This window comes from Anopheles arabiensis, chromosome 2, assembly GCF_016920715.1.
Source record: "Anopheles arabiensis isolate DONGOLA chromosome 2, AaraD3, whole genome shotgun sequence".
NCBI lineage: Eukaryota > Metazoa > Arthropoda > Insecta > Diptera > Culicidae > Anopheles > Anopheles arabiensis.
Genome location: NC_053517.1, coordinates 37,991,919 through 38,014,407, shown reverse-complemented (window position 1 = coordinate 38,014,407; position 22,489 = coordinate 37,991,919). Strand labels below are relative to the sequence as shown.

The 22,489-nt window shown below is 45.4% G+C and overlaps 1 protein-coding gene across 13 annotated transcripts in view; it reads left to right on the top strand.

Annotated features, from left to right (window-relative positions):
• The first annotated feature begins 11,384 nt into the window (after window positions 1-11,384).
• The window catches only part of LOC120895402 (complexin), a 158,133-nt gene continuing 147,028 nt past the window's right edge, over window positions 11,385-22,489 (top strand). For 3 of the 13 annotated variants that reach the window (XM_040298731.1, XM_040298730.1, XM_040298718.1), the window contains exon 1: window positions 11,385-11,629. The gene's annotated coding sequence lies outside the window, so the exon portion shown is untranslated. The other 10 variants (XM_040298724.1, XM_040298733.1, XM_040298732.1 and 7 more) reach the window with 10 other exon arrangements.

Below are 22,489 nucleotides of genomic sequence, written 5' to 3'. Positions count from 1 at the left end.
GTAATGAGATTGCTTTTTTATAATAACACATCTCTTGTGTACATAATATTGCCTTGTATAGCAAAGTCTCTAATTGTTGTAAATCACTTCCGTATCCACGGCTGGACTTGTTTCTGAACCATAAACCTATTTAAACTGAAATAATAAACTGAACCAAGTAAAATAATAACAAAACTTTTCAACAATGATGCGCTTCATCTTAATGCCACCTGCAAAACAAAGGAGGTTTGTAAACTTTTTTTGATCGTACAAACCCGTTCGGAGGTTGGTGAAGCAAATAAATAAACACAAAACCAAAGTCTTCTTCTAGCATTGGTATGGTTCTATTTTGTCTGAAAAGCTCAAATGCGTCGGCTTGAAAATCCCATGAAGGTAAACTGATTCTATAGGTACCGTCACCAAACACTACGGGCCCGACACTTCTTCCGCCGGCTTGTCATCTATTATTTTGGTTACATACGTTATTTACCGAACTTGGCTTTCTATATTCGTCTGCGGCTGGTTGAATTGATGTTTCCGACACGTAGTACGGGTGCGGTGGAAAACAAAGAATGGTAACGAATGGCTGTAAAACAAAAAAGAGAGAAAAGAAAAAAACCCCAAAAGCCTTTGTGATTGTCGTCAAACGGATGCATGCAATATAATATCGACCGAGGAGAGACAGTACTACGTTGGTGGGGAAAGTTTATCGAATTGGGATCTTTCCGATTCCGTGCACTCCGAGCATTTGGGGGCCAAATCCGTTTGCCACACCGCTTTTGTTCATAAATCGAAGCAGGAACATGATGATGTCACAGCGAAGGAAGTCACCACAAAGGGATAACTCAGAATCGAAATCTAGGCATGGGTTGGGTGGAGGAGTGAATGGAGCCGGTATTGTTTCGCTTAGCTTTTCGCGAGGGATGAGAAAGCAAGCACCTAGACGCAAACACGGCCCACAAATTTGTGATAGCGCCTGGTGGAGGCGGCCTGAGTGGGAAGTGGATAGAAAATGGAACTAAATCAAATTTCCGTAACAGTAAAGCCGCTTTGGGTAACCCGGTACTTCCTTCCGTTCGACATCACACTCCCAGCGGCACCCCGGCTTGAGTATTGACTTCGATTTCGATGACGGCGTATCCGATTCGTGTTTCTGCTGTTTTGAATGGGGGGAAACCCGGAAGACGAAGGCACGATTCCCTCCCATGATGCTGGTGACTTATAAAATTTTGGCTCAATATCGGTGAAAAGAAAAAAAAAGTAAAATGTGGTTCATGCTCGGACAATGGTTTTGAATGTCATGGGACATTTTGGGGGGAGGAATGATTTTAGCATACGACGGCAAGTGTGTGTGGTAGATCATCTAAAGCAGTAAAATCAAATTTTTATCAATTTAATTTTAACAAATACTAATACCAATTAGGCCAAATGATGCTTCTTGCTGGAATCTTTCAAAATAGTTGTAACGAACGTTACATTTTCGATGGCAGTTCAAATGCGATTCCACCAAATCTCATACCTGCAGACGCTGAAGCTTAAACCAGCGTACATTGTATCACACATCCTGCGTACAATGTGGTACAAAATTTCGCAAAAAAAACTCCACAGAAATGGTTATGATCCTGCTCCTGGCAAGCATAAAACAGACGAGTAAAACTTTATTGTTCCCACAAGGACACATGGAGGGTTTTGTCGTGTTCGTGTGTCCGTGTCTGCCACAGTCACCGGATTTATTTTGGACTCATCAAATATTTCATTTTATTGGTTCAATTCGGAAGATGATAGTCCAACAGAGTTTCGTTATTTTAGTTTTTTTTCTGCTCTGAATTCTATCGTTCTGCTGCTCTCTCTCTCTGTCTGCTTTTTAGTGTTACAGGAACCAACTACCATTTGGTATGGATTTGTCATTTTGTAACAGCTGGCCGGTTTGGGAAATTCGGAACACAAAAGCAAACGAGCAATTGGCAAACGAGTTTCGATCGGTACACTTTGACTGGTGTCGTTTCCTGATACATGTGTGTGTGCATGAGCTAACACCGAAGTGTGGCTGTAGGTGTTTTGGGGGTGTTTTTAGTGTACAAAATCCAGTTACATAAGCACTGGTACACGAACAGGCCACACAACCGCAGCATGAATTCGCTTGTTAACCAGTGTCGTAATTTTGTACAAAGTATTCGAACGCCTTAAACCGTGACCATATTCCCTCACCTCGGATCAGGTGGCTTTCAACGAACGCTTTTGCTTGACAGCATCATCATCATCCACCCGTCGGGATGGACACGAGTTTAAATTGGTGACCATATACAGAGAGCACGTGTGCTGTTACGCTTGCAAGAAGTGAAAAATACTGCACACCACTGCAAGATCACCCCAGAAAAAGGCGCTCAGCGATGAAGCAACAAACGTGCGCTTACGATGTGTCCTGCTGAAATGGGAAACGACAGCAAACGGTGCAGAAGCTGCCAGCGCGGACCTGGATGGCTATTGATATGATGAGTTTTAATATTGCGGAAGCTAACGAAGCGGAAGTGACGAAGCTCCACCGGGCATCTTGAACGGATGTGTTCGAAGCCCCTGATTGGGTGGTGGTAGTAGCACGATCATTGACGCGACTCGATGGAATTCCATTCCCGTGTGCAACTATTGAAGTACTATCAACTAGCTGCACTAGCTGCAGTTTTGTAGCGAAGAAGCCCGGCAAAAAGCTGCTCGAGAAAAATAAGCCGGAAATATCGCATTTCGTTTGATGGTTCCCGCCGGTGCACAATGGTTTCGGTTTGCGCCAGGTTACACCGGGATGCATTATGAGTGCGGTTGCAATTGAAAGATGCATCGCCACGTCCTGCCTGTGGCCGTCCATATTCATTCCCTCTTTCCCGTTGCTCTTGTTTCCGTTTGTCCGGGATTCAACCCGTCCAGCGTTCCATGTTGCCTCGCAAACAATGTAAACCGAAGACGCAAACACGGTGGCGTAAAGCGTAAAACCTCCTGATGGAAGGATTTGACAAAGTGTGCACGGTGCCATTGTTGGTGTGCGAAGTACTTGAATTGATGTTTTTTTGTATTGCTGTGCCTGTGCTGTCTATTTCTTTTTCGTTACTTTGGGTTTGCTACCTTACTATTGTCCTTTCTTGAAGGAGCTTTTCCCTCCATGCTGTTGTTCCCCAATTCTGTGGAGCTCCGTTTATTGGTCGGTAGCGAAAACTGCAGTTCAAGTGAGCGAACCAATTTTCAATTATCGCACCGTCACCCGGTTCTTATTGTGGAAATTAATTTGAGCATTTTTGCTTGATGCATTCGCCGGTGCCATTCGTTGGACGGTATCGTTTTATCGTACCGTTTTTTTATCGTTCCGTACCGTTGAATAAAAAATACAGAGCACTTTAGTACGAAAGAGTTGGTATGGTGGCATGGTTCGGTAGTTTTCTTTATTGTTTTACGGTATTGGAAAGGAAAATAATCACACAATTTAGTTTGAATGATTTTAGCTATTAAATAACATTCTGCATCGAGGCTTGAGCGAAACTACGATATATTTACTGTTTTTAAGAGCAAACCTAGTATATTTGAGATCAAATAAGTGAATGATTGAAAAGGTAATTTTTTCTAGTTTCTAGCTGAATTGATTTAAAAAATAATAGAAAAATTAGTATTTCATGTTAATATTTCGGTGAAGATCCTACAATAATCTACCCACTTGTGCTACAAAACTAACTCTCCGATCTTCACAGCTCTTGATGTGATGTATTACAACTATAAAATTGATGGATCTTCTATTGACCAAACTGTTTGCATTAAGAATTGTGGAATTATATTCGACACTAAGATGGCATTTCAGAAACAACCAAATGAGTCAATAGTCAAATGTAATTAACTTGTGGCATTCTTGTTCCGTTTTGGTAAAGGAATGTAAGAACCGAGTCTTTTTAAAATTATTGTTATGTATTATGTATATGCTCGAAACCCTCTTAGCCGCGTTCGAGATGAAGATGCTCAGAAGGATACTTGACCCGGAAGTGTGGAAGAACAATGGAGGAGCCGTTATAATGACGAGCTATACGAGATGTATGGCGACTGCACTGTCGTACAGCGTATTAAGCTCGCCATGGCCATGTTATACGCATGGAAACGGACGACCCAGCCGTAAAGTCTTTTTAGGCCGTCCACAAGGACAGAGGAGGCGTGGTAGGCCCAAATTGAGGTGGCAAGATTCGTTGCGTCCGTTTTCAAGGCCGGGATAACGGACTGACAGACGAAGGCGCGAGACCGTGAGCTTTGTGAAATTATTGTTAAGTAAGTAATTATGTATATGCTATGTATTGAAATACGCGGGAGCTCTCAATATAACGTCTAGGAGTATACCTTTCTATCTCTCCCTTGTTGGCCTGCCCACGATAGAGCACGTCGATATGACATGGCTCGGTCAACAATCGTTCTCCAGGATGGTCGGTCCCTGACTACAACATCCCATCCACGTAGACAACCGATCTCCGACATGTCCCGCTTCACCAGATCCAGCCATCGAGTTCGCTATGCTTCCCTGCTCCTTATGCCACATTTGGGATCGCTGTCGAACACCTTCTTGGAGGGGTATTAATTCGGCATCCTCAGGACATGCCCCAGCCATCATATCCTGTCAGCCTTCGCCACCGTTAGGATGCTCGGTAAGCTACAGCTCAGCAAGCTCGTGGTTCATTCTTTTCCTTCACGCTCCATGCTCGAACACACCACCAAAGATGGTCCGGACAATGCGTCTCCGGATTTCGCTGCTGATGTCGTTGTCCGAAGTAACGACCGTCCCGAGATAGCAGAACTTCTTTACTACCTCGAGATTGTCGCCGTCAACTAATACACTGCTTCCCAGATGGTCTGAGTCTGCGACAAGCAGATACTTCGTCTTAGTCGCATTGATTCTCAATCCAAATGATGTCGTGTCATCCGCGAAGCCAAGAAATTAGAGAGACCGGTAGAGGTCGTTGTCTAGCTCCGCGCTTCGAATGACACCTTCCAGGGCGATGTTGAAGAGCAGACAGGAGAGTTCGTCACCTTGCCTCAGACCCCTGAGAGATTCGAACGATTCTGACGTCAAGTTCTATACTCTCACCTTGCAACAACTAGAGTATATTTCAACGCAAATTCTATTCAATGCAAACAATGTTGTGTTGTTATTTTTAAAATGGAATGTGAAACTATAGTCAAATGCAACACCTAGATAGAAGTCTTTTTGCTGATGACCTAACAAACATCGAAGTAAAGATTACAGCCTGAAATTTCAGTTCACCTGAAAGAACCTGTCGCGACGGACGAAGCTGGGACTATAAAGTACCTACATAGTACCGATACTCACATACGCCTCTGAGACATGATCCAAATCTGTCGAAACTCTCTTAGCCGCGTTCGAAAGGAAGATGCACAGAAGGAATGCTTGGCTTCGTATGTGTGGAACGACAATGGAGGAGCCGTTATAATGACGAGCTATACGAGATGTATGGCGACTGCACTGTCGTACAGCGTATTAAGCTCGCCAGGCTCCGGTGGGCTGGCCATGTTGTACGCATGGAAACGGACGACCCAGCCCGTAAAGTCTTTTTAGGCCGTCCACGAAGACAGAGGCCCAAATTGAGGTGGCAAGATGGCGTGGAGGCGTCCGCCACTAAGGCCGGGATAACGGACTGGCAGACTCATTGTGTATACCCATCAATTCACAGTATATGTTGAACATTAGTCCCTTGGCTTGTTAGTTGTAAACGTTCGTTTTAAATGTAATGGATGCACTGAACACAATTTGGTTAATTATTTTAAACTACTCACTCGCGCGTCACTAATTCCGTATCGTGATGCGTGCTAGATGTGCATCAACATTTCCATTCGATTCCACACGCCATCACACGGAAACCCACATGCCCGATCGCTCTAATGAGCCGTAAAAATTCAATACCGAAAATGGTGCTAATTGTGTGAATAGCGGTCACTAGCGCTGAAACGCAACCAAATACCGCCAGGACGGATGGACCTGAATGGCACAAAAAGCTACTACCACCGGAGACTAACCAATTGCCGCACCGTACCGATGCGAGGTGCAAATCCCACTCCGATACATGCCAACTCTACTGCGTTGGATTTCGGTATGTCAAACTTGCGATAAATGTCGTTCGAAACACAGAAACACACATATACACACACAAAATATCCCGTCTGTTCCGAGGCGGTCAGGGAGTACCAAAACATGAGCATACAAACGAACACAGCGAAAAGGTCACATTTTGATGTTAACCAAACGCAGCGCTCGAATGGAGTGCAAATCCAGGTGAGTTTGAAAGGGTCGGGCCCCGTTGGGAATGATGCGCTCGCCCTTAAGGGGACAATGTCAGGGACAGGGGACATGTTGTATGTCCTACTGCGCCCGCTCGATGGTTGCAAACATTGCAGCGTATACAAATATTTCATTGTATCATCGACAATTCCCACCACATTCCCGCCTGGACCGTTGCGCATTGGCGTACAGTGGACGGATGGTTTGGGGTATGTGTGTGAGAGTCTGAAGTTTTTTTTGCGTTCCTGGTTTCACATCCAATGTGCTTTACGGGTTGGGTTTTACGCAACGACACACATTTATGGGTTAAAAAATCCAACAAGCAAAGAATACCAAGGTTTTGTGTGGAACAAAATGGCAATGGGCCGTCGGTAGGAAGTCGAGTGGGACAGTTGGCCGGATGTTGGCTAGTGGGGAACGGTCGTCGGAACGATGCTTTCCATAGTGTGGTGGCCTAGAACCGCGACGGAAGCAATTTATTTATTGCGTACACCGTCGCCAGACAAAGTTCTGGGCCGTTTCTGTCCGGAACTTGGGAGGGCGGGCAGTGGCAAAAGTGGACCACGCAGCTGTACGGGATACGGTAGCCCTGCGAGAGGCTTTTTATGGGCCCCGTACAGGAGCAACCGTGATCCGTGTCGTTATCATTTGGACATGAAAATGTTTTAAAAACTGTCGGAAGGAAGGATAGTGGCGAGAAGATTTGTTGGGCAGTAAAAAGTAGTCCTTCACAAAGAAACTCGGAACGGAGGACAACAAAAAAAGGCATAGGATCGTAAACGTGTGCCAAGCAACACAGTTTTACGACGCTGCTGAATGGAAGTTTTGGGATGTGTTTAAAGTTGACCCAGTTTTGAATGGGTTTGAAGATGGCGATAATGTCCGTGTTATTATAATGAAATCATACGCACGCAGTTTTACCGGGTTGGATGTCCCCAATAGCTGAATAAGCTCATAGTATGCTGTTATATTTAAGATGTTTTTTATTATTATATCTGAAGGTATCAATACTAAGCATTGGTTTTATTTCGCTGAGTTATTTTAGACAATATATTAAAGTCCCTAGTAGTCAGTTACCCGTTTTACTAATCTTTACTCATAGGTGATTGTAGGTTCCGAGTGTTTCTGTTTTCATAGATAAAATGTATAAAAACTTAAGCTCTTTGCTGTCCAAAACTTCACCCCTTCAGGGGTAACAACTTAACGTTTTATTTTTGCTCGATTATCGCTCTCAGGTATGCAGCATCACTCGTCTGAATGACAGCCCTGACCATTCCTGATACCTTTTCCGGTAGCGACATTAATGTCACTCACCACTTATCATCGCTGGAAAATGTGCTATCCGTTTGAAAAATCTTTAATTAGCAAAAACAAATTAAACTACCCCTCGGTAGCGGCCCGCATTTCGCCTCCCCCCCCCACCACCACCACCACCACCACCACCACCACCACGATAGCTTCAGTAGGGCGTCAGCGTCAAAGCGTGTTTGACTTTATGATTAAATGTAGCATAACTTATACAGTGCACGTTAGCTTTTGCCAATAGAGTGTCCTCAGAGCGGCTAAGCAAGATGCTGGCAGACCATCGCATGTGCTTCGAAACAGACTCGGGGTGGGCAGAGGCTCAGTGCGGGTTAATCCCCGTCCCCGGTAGCCGGCGTAGGAGTTTTCGGGGATGGATGCGATGTACCTTTTGTCAAGGAGGGAATAGCTTTCAGCCCTGTGTGACCCTAAGTGAACAAATGATGCATTAGTGCTTCAAAGACAAACTAGACAAAGTCGCTCATTGGCCCTGGCTTAATTGTGTTTACCTTCTGACCGTATGGACCCCGGAAAACAATGGATAGTAGCGATGCAAAGTACCAGGCCAGGCTAATGGTGAACAAGTTGGAGAAGATCGTTCGTGACCTCTTGCGGGGGCAGAGGGTTTGTGATTAGATGATGGCTTCTTTAGAACATCAAGGGCTGTGTAAAACAATAGCTTAGCGTTGTAGTGATGGGGAACGGGAAGCGGCTAGTAGGCCTTTATGTTCACCATCCAGCCGACGGATTAGCAGCGAAATGCTAATTAATGTTCGCGTTTATTCGTTTGTAATTAAATCGCCTTTCTGTAGGACACTAGAAGCTATTATACAAAACCGTAGTGTGGTATAGCTTTCAACGAGCTATGCCGCTAAGCATTTCCGTGAAACAGGAACAATTGGATGCAGATCTGTTTGTGTTAGGTTTGATTATGAGTGGTTAGAGTCTGACATAAATTAGCTAGCATTGTCGAATGCGTCAGTTGTAGAAACGGCAATCGTTGTGATTTAGTGAAGGGATCTCTCCGAATTGGGAATTTCCTCGAACTGCAAACAATCATTTTCCAATCGTGCATTTATTGCTCATCACGATAGTTTAAAGATTCTACGCAGATCTACGCACTAATGTTAGACTCATACAAATGAATTAATTCCACATATTTAGGGCTTAATAGAGGAAATACCTGAAAGAGCACTGAAGCACGTGTGATTAGATTAATTGTTGGAAAGGTTATTGTACAATATTATTGTACTTTTTTCCTGAAATAAAGTATAAGTATCTGCCAACAAGAACAGTTTCACGGGAAAGAAATGGTGAATAAAATCAGTAAAATATCGCATTCCAAATACACAATTACTATCATACATTAAAAAATCAAAAAGAAGTCGTTTGTTGAAATCGCTAAATCGCTGATTGTGACACTTGTTTGATGACACACAGCTGATCAATTTTATATAAAATAAAAAAATCGTATTTTTTACAACATCAGCATTATGCATGCGATTTTCATGATGACAACTCGATCATGCCATTCATAGGGGTGATAAAAACGCATTCACAAAAACACGGTTTTTGTTTACTCTTCTCCTCAATACGTTTTTAAATACTATCTCAAACAAATCGAAAAAATACTGCTCGTTAATAATCTATGTAATACACTTTTCGCGTAAAACTTCCATGAGCTAATGTGAAAACGAAATGTGATCGAATGATAAAGCACAGCACAACTTCAAGCTAGCAGACACGGTGAAACGATGTAATTATTCATCTTCATGATTATAGAGATTATGTCGTACGGTTCATTTTAAAAGGATTGAAATTAAACTTTTCAATTCATTATCGTCATGCGGGAGGCTAAAAAAAATAATATCGAAACCTTTCTACAAATGTATCCGAACAAAAACAAGTTTTCCCCCTTTTTTACTCTTCTGCAGTGAAAATCACAGATAACCACACATTACACCCCTTGTTATCACACCTCACACTCTTCGTGCGCAATGTACAATTGGAACATGCAGGACAAAATAACAAAAAAAAAAAATCCTCCCTGCACCAGCATAGAAAAGTGACACAAAGGAAATGAAAATACTCGGCTGCACTGTGCCCGTTTCGAGGTTTCGAGTGTGGGATGGAAAACTTCACCAAAGGGAAACCATTTCCCTCTTCCCTCGACATGAAAACCGATAAGAAGAATCAGTCCACTTCGAGGTCGGTGCGGTTGGGTTGTGCCGAACGCTCTTATCTAGATATGGTGATGATGATGTAGGTGGGAGTCGTTTTTTTTGCCTTCTTCTTCGTTCTGTGGTCCGCTTTTCAACGTTTCATCCTTTCCAGCAGGCCTTATCAACGCCCATGCCACGGTGCTCTCGGTCGATTAACAACTTTAGTTGGCGAGTTCGTTTCACTCCACGTTCGAAATGTGTGTGTGTGTGTGTGTGTGTGTGTGTGTGTGTGTGGAAGGACAGCTCCAGCAGTAGTATTTAGTTTCCTGTGGGAACACACTGACCTTACCGTCCTCGGCATGTTCGGGCACAATGAATGAAAAATGAAATGAAGTAAGCTTCAGTGGTAAAAACTTTCCTTTCCACTGGAGTTACAACTCATTCCGAAAAGAACCAAAACAAAATATCCTTGTTTTGTCCTGGTTTGAAACTCTTTTCCCGTAGCAAAGACTGCCAGCGGTTTCGGTTGACAGGGCACAATGGTAGCAGGACCATTGTGTGACTCGTACTTTTTACCACCTCCTTCTCCACGCAGCCCACCCCTTCTACCCTCGCTTGGACGAGCGTGACATTTCTTATCACGATCGAAACCATGCCACCCTCCCCGTTCCAAGACACGATTCCCCAAATTGTGCCCATCCGAACGGGCGATACAAGTCTGTGCGCGATCGAAAAACTACGGGCACGGTAGAATGGAAAACGGTTCATGTAATCGGTGATAAGCATGGTTGGAGCGGAGCGTCAGAGGGCGGTTGCAAGAAACGTTTGCGGGGAGCGCTTTATGGTTTGGCCAGAGACGTTGGGGCAAAATTTCCATCCGATTGCGCAACCGTTTGGTGCCGTGCACTCTCCGCGCCAAAGGAAAAGCAGCAAGCGCGAGGCCGCCCCGTTATCGGGCTCGGGTTGTTGGGAGGATGGATTTTTGCCGCTTTGTTCGCGCTCGCAAACTGGCATTCGACTGCTTTCCTAACGCTCTCTTTTGTTCTATTCGGGCACGCTTCTCCGGTGCTGGCTTTCTCCGTGCGTCGTTAAAGTTCTACAGGGAATAAGCAAGCATCCTTCGGGAAGCATGTCCGAAGCTCTCGGAATGTGGATGTCGATTCTGGAGTGAACGTACGTGAGGCACGCCGAAGAAACGAACCCAACTGCCGATCGGATTCATCGGAACGAAGGAAACCCGATGCTTTGCGCCCCCCACGGTGTAAAGATTTGATGTGTGTGTGTGTGTGTGTGAGTGTGGTTATGTTTGTGTGTGTGTGTGTAAGAGAAAGCTCCTTATGGGCGAAGAAAAGCGGTTCGCTTCTCACGTGAGTGAGTCACTCATGGAAAACCGGGGGTGAGCCGCCCTCTACTCGCTCACCGACGGCACTCGCAGCAGGGTACGCTTTTCCTGAGCTGGAAACACAAGCTTTCGGTAGGAAAACCAGACCCCCCGGGGTGGGAGGGCGAAGGGTCGGCAAACTGGGGGGACCATACAAGGGGCGCATGTGGTGGTGCATGGTGCGCAGGCGCACCCCATTACGTCATCGTTTCGTTTAACGACGCGCCCGCAAGAGTGCCCCAAAAGTCGTTTGTCGAGGTGTCGTTTTTGGCGTGTGCATGTTTTTCGGTTGTCAGTTTATTCGGCTGTTAGTTTTACCGTTCGGTGGACACAATTTTAGGTTCCCAATTGTTTTGGGGTGCTAATTGAACTGCACCAGCTCTATTTGCGTGTACGTGTGTGTGTGTGCATCTGTGCGTGTTTGTAAGTGTGCGGGAAAAGCGCGTGTATGCGGATCGATTTCACCACCATACGTGCCCTCGACCGGGAAAGGTAGCGCCCTAACCCCGGTGGCGGTGGGGGTTTCGCCGACCATCCGTGGGAAAATCTTACCTAATGAGGGGAAAGCGAAGAGGGATGGGTGGAGTGTTCGAGCAACTCCCTGTGTCTGTTCGGTGTGGGGCTTTAGGGAATATAAACTAGAAAGCCATACAAAAGGGCAAATATAAAAGGAAAAATAAACGACCGATCGATACAACAAGCGTGGCAAGCTGGAAGCCGAAGTGGACAGATTTGAGTGCGATTGAACAGTGTGCGCTATAGTTGGTCCAACACTAGTTACTATACCAACCATTGCTGTCACACACATCTCGGGTCTCGGGTGTGTGTGTCGTCTTCAGTAAGCGCCTAGCACTATCTTGCATTTCACTCACGCTTGCTGTGTGCAGCGCGGTACGGCACGACAGTGGAGCATCCGCTCACGTTAGCGGAGACAAAAGAGCGACACTCACGTCGGGGAACTCACGCATTGGACGGGCCGCGGCTACGTTACGCTACGTTACGGGGGTTTTGTTGCCGTACTGCACGGGCTGCTTCAATCTGGTACCGTAAGCGAGCCGAAGCTTTCCGAAGCGAACGTGTGCGTGTTTTGCGACAAACCTACGTCGTCGTCCACCAGCACGGAGAACGGACGGTGTTGTGCTAGCAGGCGGACGCGCGGCAAGAGGTGACCGGGGCTCAAGGGAAACCAATTTTTCGGGTTAGTGTAGTGACCAACGCATCCGGGCGCTCCTTCAACTTGCCCAATTGTCCCCTGAAGTCAGTGCCGACGGCGAGCAAAACAAACTGTGCCCCAGCATTCGTGTGTAGTTGTTGTACGTGACCAATAGTGAGGAGTTTGTGGTGTGTGTGTGTATGTGTGTGGGGAGGGGGGGAAGAGTTGGAATGCGTGTGTGTGTGACTAGTAACAATAGGGTGTGACGAGAGTGGGGACGGTTCACATTGCACCATACGGAAGGGCAGCCGTGCATCTGCCACGACCCGGCCGAGCTTGTGTAGACAATAACAAACGAATGTACAGCCACTTCATCACGATCGGTAGCAACATTGTGCGGCTGAAAAACTCACATCACAAACCTGCCCTGTCTCGCCAGCGGTCGTGGTGGTGCAAAAATGCACCAGAAAATGCAAAAACTTGCCCGAAAACTGTGGAACCGTAAAGTTGTTTACGTTCTGCCGTACCGTACGCGCTGCGGGTGTCATGTTGATGCGTCAGATGAGAATGACAGTTCGCGCTTGTGGGAGAGCAGAGGGGGAGACCCACTGCTCCCCACCAACCAATGGTATGTGTTTGTATGTGTGTGTTTGTGTGATATGCTTTTGTAATCTATTTTCATTCTCCTGGGGGGTAGGATAGAGGCTTTTGTTTTTTTTTCCTGCACTTGTGTCGCACGGCCGAGTTTTGGGGTGTTTTCCGCTGAATTCCGTCGAGCGAGCGCGTGCTTCGGGACGCGTTTCCTCCGTTTTCCCAAATTATCGATCCACCGTTTGACAGTTCTCGGAAGCTCCATCTGCCAGGTCAAGCGCAAAGCGAACGGTCGTAGCATGCCGTGTACACCACGTTGAAGGTGTTTGTTTTTCACTGCGTACAAACGGCGGCGGTCCTGGTGTGTCCTGCAGTCCCCTCGGGCGAAGAGCAATTTGTGCTCGAGTATTGCATTTCACCGGCACAAAAAACAACCCCGTCTCGGGGTGCATTTTTGTGTGCATGTGTGTGTTTGAAAGTGTCCGTGTTCGTTCGTTACTTGCACTATCGTTCTGCTCGGTGAGTCTTAATTGAATTAAGTTTCAATTTGTGTTTCGTTATTCACCTCTGGTGGCACACAAACCCGTGACACATGGCGTCTACGCTCGCTTAAATTTGTGACACAACGCCTAACGCCGATGTGAATCATCCTCTTTTTTGCGGGTAGTTGTTGTTTCCAGTTTCTGTCCCACTCGATCGATATCTCGATTTTGTTCGCGTGATGACGTTGTTTTAGTAGGGTTTGGTTTAGGTTTTCCTACCCGCCGTACGGTGTGTTTTCCCGTTTTCGGCTGCCCTGTATCGTGAGCAGGCGAGTCACGTGACTGGTGGTTTAAATAGCAGCAGTTTATATTTGCGAGGTACAGAAGGGAGAGCAGATGATTGCAGACTGTGCCGCAGGGTTGCTCTGTGGGTAAACTGCGATACCGAAGAACCATGTACATCCTTTTTTGATGTGGAGGAATTGCAGTGATTTGATGTACAACTTCTATGCATACGTAACCACAGTTGTGTAAACAACTGATGTCATTGGTGTTTCTCACACTTTCGGAATGAAGAGTCTGTGGCAGTTTTAATTTTTGTGTCATTTCTGTAAAGTGATACAGTCATGCAGGGATATAGCTTATTTATTGCACTGGTTCAAAATCTTGTTTTACTTTAATGCTTTTTTGTTAAGTTTGTTTTTCCAAGAACTGTATATTAAACCATGTTCGAATGGCAAAAAAAATGGAATTTTGTAGTTCATGTATCAAAAAGCATCCGTTGAAATGGTTAAAAAATGTATGTACTAGGATTATAACATATATTGAACATTTTTACATATTTATACATAAAATGTTTAATTTTTATTCAAATTAATAAAACATTTACAATTACATACTCAAAAAGTGATAATAATCGTCACATTTAGTGAACATAACAATAGAAACACAACGTGTAAACAAAGCATGTAGTTTTTAGATAATTCAAAAGTAGATGAATTTGTTCTGCATGTTGTGATTAAAACCATTTAATTTACCGATTTTTGTGACTTGTTAAGTATAAAAATTATTGTGCCACATTACTCACACACTGATGAGTTTTTTCATTATTTTTGCGTGATAAACACATGACGTGACCTGATGAAGACATCAAATAAGTATAGGAAGCATTGTAATTTTTTTGTTTATTTATCAATTTGTTTGATCAAATTAAAATTTTGGAAATTTTATTTAAAAAACATATCCATACCAGAGTAAATTTGTGTTACTATGAACTGAATTGATCATGCAATATCATTCATGAAAAATTGTTCGATACAATGCGCCCAAATGTATGCAAACGGCGTAACATTGGTTCAAGTGTAGATTGTTGAAATATCCAAAACAGGGGTTCTCAAACTTTTCAGTTGGCGCATTGCCTCACGAATAAAGGGTCAATTTTTGAGGACCAAATTGACGTTACTTTAGCTAATGGGTGACTGTTAAAATATCGTTTTGATAAGCAAATATAAACTCACCAAATGGTTATTTCTTGCAGTTTTTCTATTTAATGAAACTTCAGCTTTGTCTTAGACTCTCGAGAGCCGCCTTTGGTGCATGCAAACAATTTTGATTCCTGTCATATTGCAACGTAGGTCATTAACATTATAGACCTCCAAAATAACACTCAAATCAAGCCGAAAAACATAATCGTAAAATGCTAAGTGACGAATCATACCCATACACAATTTAGGCAAGTGCAGCGCATAAAACAGAAAATAAATACCATGTTATGATAAAACAAGTAACGTTCATGTGCTTTGTTGATGTTCAATAATCGAAAGCTAATCGATTCTGCCATTGGTAAATGCTTTATTTTTTTGCGCCCTGCATTCATCTACCTTTCTGATTTGCCGTTGCAATAGTTGAATACATTGCACAGTGCCCTGTTAAGCGGACGCCCAATTAACAGCATCCCGATGTGCCATTAGTTCAGCGTACCGTGTTTGACTCTAGCTGGAATGCATGCAGTACAAACAGTATCATTTTTTACCCGTTGATGTTATTCATTCATGATTCGTACAGCGCGAAAGAGTGCCTTTTTGTGTACACTGATAGAACCACGAAACACTCGAAGCAAGCAATAAAAATAAAAATAACAAAACAGCCTTTTTGCTCATTGTTCTTTGCTTGTGTTTCCATCGCCCACACATCATCCCTTGGCAAATAGATTCCATTTTTGCGTGGATCGATTGCTAGTTTGCGGGTGACTAGTTGGCGCATATCTAGCCGCAGGCACCACCAGCATCGGCCTTGGGGTGCCGTCTGCCTCCCGTTGGGGTTTCATTGTATGCTTCCCTGCTCAAAGACGATAATACAATAACAATGACAATAGCGAACCGCTTACAATCGCACCAAGTTGTCGTCGATGGAGCTCCCCGTTAGCCGCCACCCTGGCCTCATGGCTCATGCACGATCGAAGGGCCATTTTTGTCTACGTTTTTATTACTGTCCGCCGGAGGATGTTGTGAAGGATATTGCAAGCTAAAAAAAAACACAGAACTCGTTTATTGGATAAACAACCGATAATTGGACTCCCGGCGATTTGTATCACAAAGCTAGTGAGCGCCGAAGTTAGCAGGAAAGGTGGAACGGAAACAGGATTGAGGGCGGGAAAAGCTGGAAAACTAGCAATAATAAATGTATCGTGCTGGAGGAGGATGATGGAAAGTGGTCGGTCGAGGTTCGACACGTTAGGGAATGTACGCGTTGTGGGAAATAGTATCGTAATAAATTAATACGCAGAACTAATTTCGTTGTGTGCCTACAGTAAGGTGCTTCCTTTAGAGATTGTTGTATTTGTGATTAAAATTATTCTGGTCATTTATTTGATTAACAATGCGGGTGTTTGTAATTAAGACAAATATAGCTTGATGTGAGTTATCCTTTGCTAGTGATCAATGCTGTTTTCAAATATTTTCCATTCCTGATTATGTGCGGATTGTGTTGTACCTTGATCCTTGTACAAATGTTGTTAGGCTTTCCATTGTTTGATATACATTGTTTGTGATGTAACACAAAACTACTCAACATTGAAACTTCAAAAGTTCTCAAATCAAGTAATATGTTAAATTGAGTATATTTTATTTGTTAGTTTCGAAGAGCAACACTTCTAGTTGTTTATTAATGCTATGAAAAACAACTTTACGAAGGATCAACAAAAGTCTTTTCAACCACAGAATGTCAAAGTCTGTCGGCTATACGCTTTGGCGATGTTATGAGAATCCTTCAAAAGCTGCCAGACAACACCGGACAACGCGGAATACAAACAGCGCCACTCCAGTCGGAGTTGTTGACCGTGTTTCCCTTGGGCCCCGACGAGAGGGTCTGGTAAAGGTAAAGGAACAATGTGATTCTTTTGTTTTTCATTATGTAACTTGCTCTTGTCATATCCAATGAACGTTGCCCCGCTTGTGCCGGTCGACTGGTGGGCAAGCGTGATGGCGAGCACTGAAAATTGTGAAAGGAAGTTCGACTCCGACCCTGTACCGTTGGCCGCCCGTTAGAATAATTTATAATGTGGCCCCAGTAGCATCCCTGTCGCTATAACGGACTCTCACTGTACGGTTTTGCCTGCAGTACTTGGAGCAGGGCGTAGGTTAATTATACGAAAGTCTTTGTCATTGATTGCGCTTCGATCGATGGACCCATGATAAACAGGAAGGAAGGAGGTGTAGAATGGAGCTTTATATAAATTCCAATCATGGCTGCCAGAGATAGAACGGATGCGTGTTTGAGACACAAATTTCATAGCATTTTCTTTATAATAGTACCCTGTACTGTGGGGCATTAGTCTCGTTCGAGTTTTTGTTGTAACCTTCGGCGATGACAAAAATAACACAACAATAATCACATGTCTCTCCAGATACCAGATTGGCTTGATAACGGTCATCTAGTGGTTTAGTATTTTTTTTTATAATTTGCCTTCATTTGACATTTTGTGTTTTTAGACCAAACAAAAAAGTTGTAGACTTTGGGTTGCTTGCCAACCTGAAACGAAACGAATATGCATAATTGAGTTACGTTTTGCTTTATTTAATTTAAAACAAAAATGGAATAATGTCCCTGTGAATTGTGAAAATCATCGTTGGCCATGCCGTTCCCTCTCCGTTTCACCATTACGAAGGGAAGCAAACTTTCGGGTGATGCGCTTTGAGCGGGAAATCGATTGAAACCGTCGTGGCATTACGTTGAACACATCGGTACGACCAGCACGTTAGCGCGGCTGACTGTTTCCTTGTTTTACACTCCAAAAATAACTCGACCGGTCCTGTTCGAGCTTGCCCGTACACACATTTCCATAGTCACGATGATGTTCCGTCACCGGGGACGAATGAATCGGGGTCGCATTCGTCCTGGCCGGGTTCGGACATGTCGATGCAAGCCGCCCCCGGTTCGGCGATGGCATTGGACGAGGGTGAACAGGGATCGTTTTTTGATGTAGTAAGCCATTCAGGGCAGACGGGGGCCCATCGACGGGGGGAAAGACGATAAACGGGGTGTGTGAAACGTGAGGTAATATAAATAAAGAATTAATGGCTGGACTGAGCTGGATACGACGGCTCTAGCAAAGGGCGTCCGAAGGGTCGATAGGACGCTCCTCTCGGCTGTTTGTCCTTTACGTCCACGTGTGTATGTGTTCGCGTGCGTGCGTACGTTCAATCTACGGCCCGTCCAAGGCTAACATACATGGAGCCGACCCGGAGGCAATCTGCCTTTATGTGTGTGAGTCCTTCGTCGGCTACGAAAAACAAAACATAAAAAACACGAACGGATGACATTTGTTGGCCTCGTTTTCTCGATTACAAATTTCACTACAGCACCGGAGCTGTCGTCGGCCAGGGGAAGCAGGGACTCATAAACAGATTCCCTTGCTGCAGGGGATCATAGCAGAAAGCCTGAACACAAGAGGAGCTTTTCTCATTTGAATTCGTGCCTTGAACACAGGGCCCCTCTGTGAGGTGAAGCTTACAAAACGGTTGCATAAATCGTAGGCGCTAGTGCTGGCGATGTGCGGTTCGGCATTCCTTCGGCACAGGAATTCAGGCGGTTGGCCGCAACAACGTTACGTACCGTTTGTATCATATTTCATCGGGTAAACATTAACCCGTGCTAGCGGTCGGGCCAGAATTTTGACCAAGGAGTGAGGTTTGGAAGGTTTTGGGCTGCAAGCAGCGTTATCGTCGGTTGAGCATTTGATATGATAGAGTGCCGTGATTAGTGGTCGAAATGTTTCGTTCGAGGTTTGTTGACGTAAGGAATGGGAGAGGAAGGGGAGGAGAGGGGGGGGGGGGGGTAGAATGAACGGTCGTTTTGAAAAACGTTCCATTCAGAACTCTCCTTCTCAGAACGCACAAAAAATGGACAACATCTTGATGCCCTTTTTTGTGGCCGGGTAGGATGGACGACTAATCCCGGTTCAATATTTCGGTTCGTTCGTTTTAAACACAGCCCGGCATAAAGATTGATAAAAAATCCATCTGGGGGTGGTACGATTGGCACAGCCAGCGAGCTCATTGTTGGCAGTTTGATGGAGCGGTGCAAAACAACGAAAAAGCGGCGAAAATTTCAATCTCATCCATCGTGATGTTCTGCGCGCGAGGACTTATAGATGGATTTGCGAATCGGTTGCCCTTGCTGAAGGAATTCATAACTCATAGCTCAAGTCTATGCTTTCCTCGAGTCGGGGAGAGTGTGGAGAGAACGTTGGAACAACAAAAAAGCACACTTCACTCGCAGGAGCTTTTGAAGTGAACGGACGGCTACCGGGAATGGTGTCCATGGTGTCGTTGGCTTTCGAATGACTTTGCCCTGATTTTGCTGGCTCTTGACGAATGGTTTGCCTAAGCGCTAGCACGATGGTACGAGGAATGGAGCTGAAGCTATAAGAAATTATCGACAGAATCATAGCTTAGCTCCGTCGTTCCGTTTATGGGGTCCTTTGAATGTGATCTTTTCTAGGTGCTGCTCAGTGGCCTTTTTTGCACTCGGTGCTCTGTTCTTCAAACATGCTTGCATTGACACGTGACTCCGGGGGCCAGAACGGCAAAAGCAGAACTTTAGAATTGCAACTAGAGATCAACTGTACCCGTTGGCTGGAATGCTTCTTGAAACTCGTACACCAGCCGCGTATCTGGACGGGGATTGGCTGACGGATTTCAATATTTCGAACCAGCTCCAATGGAGTATGGCGCGTTTCGGGTGGGTCGGGCTGTCACAGTTTTGCATCACGTCCGTGACGGGACGGCTTTGACGGTTGTGTAAATACCGCCGCTTCCCCGCTGGCCCTCTTTGTCTTGCTCGGCAATCATCACAGCATCAACAGACACACAGTTGGAAAATCTATTTTCAGTGCAATTTTGCCATGCCATGTCACACGACTCGATCGGGGGCATAGAATGATGGCGACGGGTTTTGGGCGCTAAATCCGATCCCAATCACGATTCGATATTACGTGCACATTCGTAAAAGCATTTCGAATCGTTTCAGTACCATTCTGGGCTGTAAAATTCATCCCCTCACATTGATGGTGGCTGCCAAAGTTGGAAAAGAAAAAAAAAAACAAACGAAAATCCAGAGAACCCGGAACAATAGGGCGCAGCACTGGGGACTGGATGGAACGTTATTTGAACGAAATCTTCATGTGGCGTGGAATTGAAACGAAAACGTTTTAACGCAGAGTGCAAAACCGTCACCGGCGGCAATCAACCTTTGCCATTCGGGGTGCCCTCGTCTATCCTTTCGTTGCTATCGCTGCCAGCCTGGGATCTAGGGCACGGTAAAAGCACCCTCAGCTTTCGGAGATTAGCGTACGAGACATGGCACATAAAATATGGGTACAATGTTGCGCGCATTAATGCTTGATTTATACCTTGGCTGCAAGTGGAATCTTGCCTTGCGAGCGGAAACTATAGCACGGTGCTTGAACGGTATTTTGCTGGCAACGCTGCATCACCCTCGCACGGTCTGAGATGCGCTGAAGTTTGCAATCCAAAAGCGTTCGTACTTTCGTCGAATCATCCGCGACCATCACAACTTGAGACGGAATCGGGTGTGAAGTGTGATACTGCGATAACATCCTTCCCGGGTACGTTCGTGGAGATCGTGATAACAATCCAGCGCGGGGTGGGGAGCGATTTCATCACGTTTATTCTTCGTGAAGTGCGTTCGATCGATCGGGTGGATGCTTCTTGTGAAGTGTCCCGGTTGAGCATAGAACACATTTCCTTCCCGCTTCTTTGCACGCGCTTCTCCGTAGCTGAGTAGATGCTCTTGAATTTGACAATGACTTGAAGCTTGAAGGGCTCATGTGCTCTCTCGATCTTTGCCGACGGCTAACATACTCCGCTACGCAGACGGCAGGGAGAGCGGGCCAGTATTCGCGGTTTCGCTTGATGGCAGCTTTCGTCGATGCAGCTGTCGCGCTGGAAGCGTAGTCGTATGTCATTGTCAATTCCAGACAGCAATGGATGTGGTGCGGTTCGGCGTTGAAGGCGTGTGTACACAACGCGAGCGGGGTGAGTACATCGTCGATAGATCTTCGGGTCGCGATAGAACGCTTTTCTTTTTTCGTCGACGTCGAGAGCGTGTCAAAGTTTCTTTCGACTTTTGCCTGTAAGCTTGGCAGAGCATGCAGATGCACCTTTTCGGTGGCTTACGCCCACAAAACCAAACGTTGAGCAGTTCTGGCAAGAATTCAATACATCTATTATTGGCCCAGCGTCGTGCTTCCGCGTGTGGGAGCTTAAAATCGATTTATCATGTCGATGGGATGCCGCTCGCCTCGTGAGTGCTTTATCAGGTGCTTTACGTAATCATGTTTAGGTGCTGCTCCTCCTGCTGCCGCGCACACACACATCGCGTCCGACTTTTGCTTTGCTGCTTGCTAGTAATTGATCAAAACCCATCAAATATTTCTCGTCACACCTATTCACCATCTACCTCGTCTTTGCGCGTTCTAGACCTGCCGCTCCTGCAGGGTAATGGTTCTTGGGCAACCTTGGACACGTACAAGGGGTGACTATTGATTAGGAAAGTTGGTAAAGTACTGGCGTTGGGATTACATAATTCACCACAAACTTTGCCTTGCGCAAGAAGGTGGCGGCCAGCTTGGTAGCAAGGCAGCAGGGTTCTTGCGTTGTCCAGCCTGAACAGAGCGGTCAGAGAAGAAGGAGCGGAATGAAATATTCAGCTCTAGTTTCAGCTATTGTACAGTGTGTTCCACGGATAACGATGTGGGTGTGCGTGTGGTTGGCGGCGTTGGAGGGGAAAATCGTTATCTATATTCCACGTCAAACTGCATAGAAGTTATTGACACGAGGATCGCATAAAGAAAAAGGGTAATACTGTCTCAGTTCAATTAGCTTTACTCATGGGAGGTGGAAGAACTTTTAGAATGTATACCAATATGTTGCAGGTGAAATGGTTATCGAATTCGTTCTATTGGTTTCTTAAATTGGGACTAATTTATATCATTGGTTGAACTGTAGGATGACATCAATTTAACATAGTTTACAAACTCCTGCAGCATCCAATGAAATAACTTTGCAAAAACTATCTCCGCGTACTTCACACCCTGCCATATTCCGTCACATGATTAGTCCTCATTCAAGGTTCGCGTCGACACAATAGCGTCCTCGTGGTGCTATGATATCCACATCCATCCACGGGCTTCCGGCGTGCGTCAGTTTGCATTTGGTGCGACAAACGAGTCCCATTTGTTCTTGGCGATAGCGTGTGTGTGTGAGCCCGCGCGTTAGCGTTAGCGCCGGAATGTATGCAAACTCATCTCACCGCCAACGTCGCGGGCTTGCGGTGGTACCTACGCTGAAGGTGTTAGCGTTGGTGCCTGCCAGCAAATCCTTACGCCGTCGAGTGTATGTGCCACTCGGATGGACAGGTTGCGCGTTTGCGCTAAACAATAGCTCATATAATACTTCCAGCACCAGCACCGAAAGCAACGGATGGTGCTGTGTCGCGCGTGCAAACAAACACTTTTACGCGTCAGCACACACACACATACGGGTGGGGGGCTGGAGTGATCGTAATGCATCAATCCCGCACCGTCGCTGTCCTCTGCTAATGCTG